At 38.1% G+C, this 10,155-nt stretch overlaps 1 protein-coding gene across 2 annotated transcripts in view; it reads right to left on the bottom strand.

The window, feature by feature from the left end:
• TIAM2 (T-cell lymphoma invasion and metastasis 2) overlaps window positions 1-10,155 on the bottom strand; it is a 356,145-nt gene that overhangs the window by 259,671 nt on the left and 86,319 nt on the right. For both annotated transcript variants that reach the window (XM_019526803.1, XM_019526801.1), the window contains exon 2: window positions 7,449-7,519. The gene's annotated coding sequence lies outside the window, so the exon portion shown is untranslated. The remainder of the gene's footprint in view (window positions 1-7,448; window positions 7,520-10,155) is intronic.

Below are 10,155 nucleotides of genomic sequence, written 5' to 3' on the forward strand. Positions count from 1 at the left end.
TTCAAAGCAGCCTACAGCTCCCTCCTCTTCCCCCTCCCTTCCCCAGTGAGAGCCCCAAAGCGGGGGGAGAGGAGGCAGGGATGGGGAAAGAGGCATCTTAGCAACTTTGTTGGAGGCTGCTGGAGCACCCCTGCCTTCTAGCCGGAGCCACTGCAGGCTGTTTCCAGCCCCGACTTCCCCCAACACAACAGGCAAGCATCTGTTGGGTCGGATGGGAGGGAATGTGTTCTAACTCACGGTGCTTTGCATGAAGCGCCGCGAGTTAGAGTGGGACTGTAATGTCTGTAGGCACCCTAAGTTTTTTAAGAGGTACAACAAGGAGAGTGCATCGCATTCACGCTTATTAAGAGACAGTTTTTACCAGAAAGGGTAATTAAACATGAAATAGTTCACGAGGAATTGTAGTAGATCCTCAGTCACTAGAACTTAAAAAAAATAAAAAGAATATTTCTGCTTCAAACAACAATTAGTTTAAGGAAGTTCTATAGCCTGTGTTATATAGGATAACAAATCATCACAATGATCTTTGTGTCTAAGAATTTAAAAGCATGAATAGATGTATTGTTTAATTCAAAATGCTTTTTACATTCATCTCATTTTTCCTATGAAATCCAAAGCACTTGGAAAGGCCAATCCCAAATTGTAGATTTTAGTATTTTCAAAATGTACTGTTTCTTCTTGAAAAGAAAACAGGTTTTTTTCATTCTGATTTCTAGGAATAATCCTGTTTTGTTCAACACAGCAACTTTCATTACAATGCATCTTAAAGATGTTTTTTGATGAGTACAAATCTCCTGAATGATTTTAGTGAACTGGCCATATATAAAGCATGGATAAATGCTTATTTTTTACATTTTTAATCAATTGGTTATGGCTTATTTCATAATACATAAAGCCAATTTCACATTTTAAGCAGCAGTGAAAAATATTGGAAAGAAGGGAAGGATTCTACATATTAAACTTCAAAAACCAAAATACATATTTTGACCCAATTATTGGGTCAAAATGAGACTCAATTTTTAGACTTAAAATATTTTAGTACATTTTTCTCTTTGTTCCACAGCTTTCACTTTGGATTTTCCAGCAGCATCCTACTACATATGATGTTAGGAGACAGCACCAAATGTTTTTGTTGTATACTAAATTATTCCCCAGCCAAGTACTATGATGCATATTACTTAAGTCATCTTAGTAGCAATACCTAGATTCATCAGACTTAATGAGATATCAAAAGAAAAGGGAATCCAGATAATAAAAGAGCACAGTTCACAGCCTACAGGCTGCTCCTAAATTGCTAATATGACCACCTGCTGGCTTTGTAAAAGAACCAGATGCTGCTGCTAAGGGGGAAAAAAAGTTATCTTCCACAGCATGGTTTCTCAGCCCCATGATACTAAAAAGATGAACAATAACGTGATATGAAATAACTGGCAATCTGCCATCTGACCATATTCTTCATTAGTTATTAACCATTTTAAAATCTTATAGTTTACTTAAGACAACACACACACACATGTACTTCATCTATTGTGAATTAAGGCTGAACTTAGGAAAACATAAAAAGATTACATTTTAAGCACATATTTAAGCACCCTTTCTGAACCAAGATGCATTCTTCAATAGAGGATGATAAAAATGCATTATTCACATTAGAGGGGTATAGGTTGTAGCCGTGTTGGTCTAAGGACATAGGCAGATGAGGTTCCCTGGGTAAATCTAATATATTTTATTAGACCAACTAAAATAGTTGGAGAAATTCTTCTTTGTAAACCTCTGGGTAGAAGGGTGCTTGTACCCAAAGCTTGCAGACCAGGGAATCTCTACATGTAAGCCCAGGTTTAGGTGCCTTTCAAGACCAAAAACATAGGAACAGGATTCATTTATGCCCCTAATGGGATTTTATGGTCACTAGATTACTGTGGGTTTTCTGGATCACTTTTTTGGACCTTGATCAGCTAAATTCTGTTTAAGTTGCCTTCATGGATCAGTTCCTTAGTTCCTGTCCACCACAGACTCGCATGTTAAAGTAAGGCTGACATCTCAGCCAGATTAGACAACCTCTAGGGCAGTAGGCCAGACAGGATCTGTCAAAACATGACATCACTAGTAAGATCATCTTTATTTCAATTTTTGATACAGATTTAAAAATAAGAATTGGGCAAGGCATTCCAGTGGGGCTCACATAAAACTACAAAGACAGAATTTAAAATAAATAAAATAGACTATACTTTACAGAAAGTGTTAGAAAGTGAAGGTCTAGCCACTTTCCTACTGCTATGCGATTATGCACAACTGCTGCTGCCCACTCACCTTTGTCATGACTCCTAAAGCTGTCTGAAAAACATTCCAAAACCATCAAATAGGAAATTACATACTAAGTTCATAATCATAGGATCATTTCCCAGTCTCCCTGCAATGTATTTGACCATACATAGAGGAATGATAAATAAAGGATAGGTGACATGAACAAAGTAAATGCATCCTAGAACAATTATTTTCAGATGGACTGTTGATTTATTTTTAGATAGACTGAAGAATTAACCTATGGAAATAATAACATTTTTGAAGCATTTCCAACACACATTTTATTAATGAATTAACACACTGTAGAGTTCATGATATTACTATTATTTGAAACTCTTTTCCGTGCTTGTTCCTTTTCTGGACCCAGTGCTGCCCCCACTGAAGTTATATAGAGCTGCACAAGGGATTCCAATGGAAACAGGACTGAGCCTTTTTTAAAGCAGCAATACAGTACACTACAGTTGAAATATTTTTTTAAGGTTACACCACATTTGAGAGACAAAGCTACAGAGTGCTAAAAAACAAGTCTTATGCAGGACACTGTCTCTAAAAAAACTGTCATTTCAATTTCTAAGAACACAGAACCCTTTAAAATCATTAGAAAAAATGAAAAAAAGCTCATACATAAAATGAAACTGCCATGTTTGAGCTTTAGGCTACTTTCACAAGAGAAAACACAAAATACTTTCACCAGCATAGTTTGGGCAGTTTTAGTCATAGGTAGAAACAGTTTCTGGCAGCAAAACCTTTTTCTTTAAAGAAAAAAAAAGAAAGAAAATGTTTGCACAAGGGCTGCAGAATTTACCATAACATAATATAATCTCATGCTGTCAAAATATGCCTGATTTTGTTAAGGTAGCAGGAAAGATACACACACAATAAATACAACCATTTAAACATGGTAGGCATGAAATTCTGGCTCCAATGAAGTTAATGGCAAACTTCCCAATGGCTTGAAAAGGGGCAGAATGTCATTAGTTGTGTCAATACATAAAGTGGAAAAGGGTAAAGAAAATCTTAAGAAATAAATAAAAGGTGTTGGCTTTTTTTTGTTTTTTTTTTTAAATTGCCTCTTCTAATGGTCTTAAATCTTACATTAAATTCCTGTCCTTCCCCACTGATCATAAGATGGAGGTTCATTACTTTGATGATCACTTAATTTAATTCACCCTACACTTTAATGTGGTGATTCTCAATCAGAGTGCCACAGCACCTTGGGGTGCCTGGAATCTTTTCAAGGGTGCCAAGCAATGTTAGCATTGTTAGGTGTGCAAACATGATTTACAAGATAAACCCAGAGATTTCAAATAGGAATCCATCATGTTAAAACATGTAGTCCTGTTATTGTCTGAGTTCTCTGCAAAAGAAGAATTGCTGTATTATTTTTCTGTAGTTTTCACTTGATTTTTAACTAAGAGCTGACATTTTCTGAGAGGTTTCTTGAGTCTAAAAAGGTTGAGAACAATTGCCTTAATGTATTTCCTGACTACACCTTTTTTTTTTTTGAATGGCTAGAGTCCCAGCTAAACAAAGCTCAGCAGAATTCATTCAACTGCAATTTACTAGTGTAGTAAAAGGCTCATTTAGTGTACAACATCAAAGTCCAATGATTCATTCTCGGGTACAGAAATATACCAGATCTTTTATCCAGACAGTATGAATATTAAAAAAATGTCTTAAACTACTTTTCTTAAAATGTCAGCCTGCAATTAGCTCTGCATCTTTTAGGACCAGAGATATCTGCATAGCAATTAGCCTAAAAGAAACTTATCAGAGATGGAGGGAAGACAAATGATGCAATTGTTTGCCGTTGGTAAAGATGCCCATTCAAATTCTGCTGTGGTAACAAATGAAAATAAGTTTGATAATTGTGCCTTTAGAACACACCACACAAATCTTGAGATAAGTAGTAGTACAACGGTGTGGATGGCCAGTTAGATATAAAAATGACAGAGCTATGGAGGAATGTATGCTGAATGCCCATCTCCAACAACAGCTATTAGACCTCCACTTTTAATATATTACTGTTTATTAAATGCGAACAATAGTCATGATGCTGTATAAGACAGAAGACAACAAAGGACAGATTCAAACTGGCTCCCCAGTTGCCAGGATTTAGGTGACATTTAGAAGCCTAAATTCCAAAAGGACCCTCCAAGTGCAGTCACACAACTCACTCATCAAGGAGACGAGGAGCAGGGAAGGAAAAAGACTGCCACAGGGCATGTTTACACAAGATGTTTACTACATATTAGCCTAATAAACACTGAGCAATAGCATGGTGGTTAAAAACCATGCTAATAGCCTGCTGCGCAGTGTTACTAGGCTAATGTGCAGTAAGCATCACAAAATAACCGTGCACTGGCACTCTAGTTACTGTGCATTTAGTACTTTATTAAGCAAGTACTAAACTAAATGTGCAATATCTAAAGCACATTAATGTACATGTAGAAACACCCACACAATATAACCTGGCAGTTAGTGCCCTAGTCTGGGATGTGGGTTTGGAGCCCTCATTCAGAGCAAGGGCAGGGAGAAAAACCTTCTAGGATTCCAGAGGACTGCTCTGCGGCTTCTCTAGGATAAGTACCTGTACAGATGTTCAGTCTCCCAAGAGATATTCTCCAGGGAACCATTGGGTTGTTCCCAAGTTATTTTTCTCCCTGGGCGGCCATTTGTGCTCTGAGAGAAAAAGTAGTGAATGTCTATGCACTAATATTTTCTCCTGAGAGAGCATAGTCTTTCCCAGGAGAAACTGAACATCTGTAAGTAGCCTACATTTTACTGATTCCTTTCAGAGGAAGGGGGGTGTATCCAAACTCCTATGGGATCAAACTCTTTAATATTAGTAGGCATAAACTTGATACTAATATGGAACTTGGTAGTTGCAGGCATCTAGACTTGGTAGGCTACACAGAGACAGTTATTCAAAGCAGGAACCATAAAGGTTTCAGTACCTCACTTATGAGATAAAACCACCTTCTTTTATTTCCAGAACCCAGTGTGACAATATAACTAAGAAAGTCAAACTGGCTAAGGCTACTACCAAGTACTGCTTAATCCAGGAAAAATGGACTGTTTTAAGTGATTCAGCAATAGCGCTGCAATTGCAAAAATAATTAAAAAGCATTTCTGTAATGCACTGGTTAATTTATGATGGTAAAACTGAACAAATGGAATTAATGGGCTTTATTTAATATCACAGACTGGTTTGTATTAGATTCCTGTTCAAGCTTGTCTGCTGGCATAACACACAGAGCACCAACTTTAAAAACAACTTTGGGAATCTCATTCCCTTGGCTGATAGAGAATAATGCATCGGAGAAGTGCTGCGTTTTTATCTCTAGGGAATTTTGCCTGCTGCTTCCATCTTAGGATTTGGACAGCAGGTAAGCAGAATGGTATGCATGGTACTTTCTAAAAAGAAGCAGCTCTGCTATAGCCAAAGACCAAATCAGATGTTTCAGTGCATTATGATGCCTACCATTTCATATTTGTTACAAATATCTAACAATAATCATCTGTCTGACTACATTTTTTCTTTTACACCTCTATTTATCTCACTTCTTGCACATAAAAACTTATTCCAGGTTCCCACTGTCATTTTTTGGGGAAAAATCCACAAGAAAAGCAGCTGGAATCAGATTTAAACAAAAAACAATTTGTAGACATTAAGTATTTAACAAATCAGATGAATTTTGCCTATAAAACAATCAATGGTATCTATAATAGAAAGCATTAAAAAACTGAATACCTCACAGTGTTCTATATTGAACCTGCAGTCTAGAATAGGAAAAGCATACACCCACATGAGGATTAGGGCAAGTATTTTCTTTTGTTAGTTAAAAAAATATCAGGCCAACAAAGGAGAATAAGCAACTAGCAGACTGAACTACTTGTCAAATTACATCTCGCATGAACAGTGGAATGTACAAGCTCAAAAGCTGTCACAGAGATCACAGCTAATTAAATGTGTCACCTTCTCAACAATAAGATAGATCATTGCATTATGGCAGCACTGGTAATGGTAACCCTTTTATCAAATTTGTATATACTCCACTACCCACACCTGGGTTTTTCAGCCTGACTAGAAGTCAGGACTTGTATTTGAGGATGGAAGGCTTCAGAATCAAAAGGGTACTGATTTTGCTGTAGTCACATTGAACATAACAGTGGCAATTGTCAAGGAGCAATTTGTACAATTGCCCTGAATTACCAAACAGCACCAAAAGTTAAACTTGGTGATTTTTAAATAGTACGGATTCAAATCTTAAAGCAAGAGATGAACTGGAAAGGCAAAGCTAAAGGTCTGTGCATTTCACTGTGAGTGATGCACAAGATCTCCTTTTACCTATGGGACTTTAGGTCATCCTGACAAAAATTAACCAAATTCCATTACATGCTGATAAAACAGATAATAATGATTCAGTATAATGAACATACTGAATGCAAAAGTAAAAGGTTAGCTATCAGCTTGCCCCAAGCAACAGACAGTGCACTGTCATGCAGCTCTTGGAGACAACAGAAAGATTAACTGCTTCCTTTTGGCCAGTTTGGCCCAAAGCAATTTGCCAGCTTTGGGAAAGCGGTGCTGAGAAATATGAAGGGATACTTTTAAAAAAAAACAACCACTTCACTTGTGGCGAGATCCCTAATTCAGAACAAGCCATTCAGCTGTTTTCTGCTACTTTTATTTCAAAGGATGATGTTTCTCCAATCAGCTGGAGCTCATTAGCAGTTCCACACTGCTGACTGCTGTATATCCCTGGTTAATTCATACACCGTTATCTTCACAGGGTGGGATTAGAAACCTAACTCTGTGAATCATTCAGGTTCTACTCTAAGAAAAATCCCAGAGTCCATTTTACTAAGGTCACATATATATTCTGTAATATGCTTTTAAAAAAAAGTTTTGTTACAGACTGGGGTCAAAAGCAATTCCTTTTTACAGTCAAAAGACCTCTGATTGCTATTAACTTCAGCAAGACTTGGAAGTACTTTTAGACTTAATTTTGTACTTCTAAACCAGATTACAAAATAAAATTTAAAACAAACAAGTCTTGCATCATTTATTTGCTATCTGGCTTTCTTGCTCTCAAATGTGTTCTGAACTAGAGGCTTCAAGGGTGAAGGATATATCTTACCGTTGCTTCTGTTGCTCCACCAGTTGAAGAATTACTTTGTTATTATTTTATGTATTAGTAGAGATGTCAGTCTGAAAAATAAAATGAAACACTTAAGCTTCAAATTTAATTAAGAAGTGGCTTTATGACTTCTGAACCCCTGCACTTTGGTTTCTAAGAAAGGTTTCACATGCAAATCACATGGCTACACACGTTAAGGACACCTGTCTACATACTTTTACTCCAAATGTCACAGTCATATTTTGGATGGACAACTCAGATTTGGCTATTGGATATACTTGTATATCCAGAAACGTGCCAGAAGCGAGTAGTGAATAGAGGATCTTGTTGGAGTAGGAGCTCCAGGATAAGCTGTTTCAGCCATTCAGGAATCCCCGCATCCCAGGCCCCCACAACAAAGTAGCAGTTCCTTTATTCTCACCCCTTCCTCTCTTCATCCACAAAGCTATTGGAGCTATGGGAAGGGCCACGGCCTACACCATCACAGCCCTAATTTGACTGGTTGGAACGGCAGCTAACAAAATGCTGACATCCCAAAGTAGTAAGATGTGTACCCTATTCTTTCTTCTGATCCTGTGCAAGGCCAAGCACAATATAACGTTTGACTCCAAGGCTACTACCAGTCTCTTTTTCCTAGTAATAGATAGCCGAGTTGTAGGACTTCAAAAAGAGAGACAGAAGAAAAGAAAAAGCACTTGCTCAATTTCTCTGTATTAACAGAGATTCACCTTGAGCACCCTCTGCTCTTCCAGCACATGGCTAATACACTGCTTTTCTTCCTATACCAGGACAAGACACAGCTGAGATGCTACATGTGGGTAGCAAAGCACAGAAGCTAAGATAGTGTGCAACTGAGCTCTCAGAAGTTAGCAAGGAGCATCTCTCTCTATTAACTCTGGTCATTTTCCAGATGGTAAATGTTTTATTTTTGTGCATTTTCTACAGAGTTGAAATTAATGTGGCTGCCTTACAACAAATTCTTCTTGGTGTACATACAGCACCTTGTCATGACCGATATGCATATTTCTGTAATAGTGTCACTGAGATACCAGAGCAGATCTGGGAACTGTCCTGGTATTTTGCTACATTTATGTTTTAAAAGCCATCTGCTTACTGCAAAACTTGATGAAGCATATCCAACAGTTGTGTGGAGCCTGTTTAAAAAAAATATTAACCTTTGATTTAGCTACACTGAACATTACCTACAAGCATTGCTCTGTATGTTAAGTTTTTTATCCATATTTATGAAGCATGGGGGAGGAAAGAAGATGGCCACAGTTTGAGGGTTCTTAAGGTTATTTCTGCAAAGTAGTCCATGACAAAACTCCTAACAACTTCAGCAAAAGCCGGAATGGGCCCTTAAGTATAATGCAAATGATAAATGCTACCAAACCTTGACAGAAAGGGACAAGCTAAAACAGACTAGCAAAGTAAAAAGTTGCTTCACAAGTTACACCCAAAAGGAAGCCTGAGCCATAAAGATTTCAAGGATATTATTTGTTCCTAGTTGTTATCGTTAAACTATTCTAGAGAGTTTTTTCTCCATTCCACAAAAGATTCTGACTGTCAAATATCTAGAACATACACCATACACTGTATACAGAATATCACGAAAACGTGGACCAAAATTTGATCTGATCTGCAAGTCAATTCCTCCTGCCTCTGCTTGAGTTCATTAGTTGGTCTGAGGGAGAAGAGTGGTCTGCTATTTGTAAACAACATAACTGCAGTTATGACAATATTTAAATAACAGAATTCAAAAAGGTACAACATTTATGGTTTAAAATTTCAAGTCCAGACAAAAAGCTTACACAAAGGGAGCAAGAGATCATCTTATACGTGGAATGAAGAAGTAACTACTCAAATGAAGAATCATTTCATGAAAAAGTATCACAGAGATCCTTAGCCTGTCATATTCTACTCAAAAAGCCTAATTAGAAGCTACATTATTTTCCAAGAGAAAAACCTCAAAGGTCATAAGAGAGGTCCAGCTCTTCTACTGTGCTGTCTTGACTTCTACTCTATCAGGCAATATGCTTTCAGCAGGTCCTTCCTTCCTCCCACCTGAATGACCAGGGTTACCACGGAGGTTATATAGATTTCTAGAATGGTAGCAATGCCTTTCTGGCATGCTACTTCAATACATACCAGTTTCATCCCTTTGCACAGAATGGAAGGAAGCATGGAATCAGGGTAGTCCCTGGGTTCATAGATTTCATAGACACCAGGGCTGGAAGGGACCTCAGAAGACCGAATCCAGTCCCCTGCCTCAGGGGCAGGAAGTCAGCTGGGGTCATAGCATTCCAGTAAGAAAAACATCCAGGTTTCTCTTGAAGGTGTTCAAAGTACATGCTTGAACCACCTCCAGTGGCAGGCTATTCCAGACCTTGGGGGCTCGGACAGTAAAGAAATTCTTCCTTATATCCAGCCTGAAACGGTCTTCTAGTAGTTTATAACGGTTCAACCTGGTCATCCCCTGGGGTGCTCTGGTGAACAAGCATTCCCCCAGATCTTGGTGAACACCCTTTATAAACTTATAGGTGGCCATCAGATTGCCCCTGAGCCTGCGCTCTTCCAGGCTGAAGAGTCCCATGGCTCTCAGCCTGTCACTGTAAGGTCTGTTTTCCTGACCTCTGATCATGCACGTGGCTCTTTTCTGGGCTCTCTCAAGCTTCTCCACATCCTTTTTGAATTGTGGAGCGCAAAA

The sequence above is a fragment of the Gavialis gangeticus genome, unplaced genomic scaffold (assembly GCF_001723915.1).
Source record: "Gavialis gangeticus isolate Ggan-Ray unplaced genomic scaffold, GavGan_comp1, whole genome shotgun sequence".
NCBI lineage: Eukaryota > Metazoa > Chordata > Crocodylia > Gavialidae > Gavialis > Gavialis gangeticus.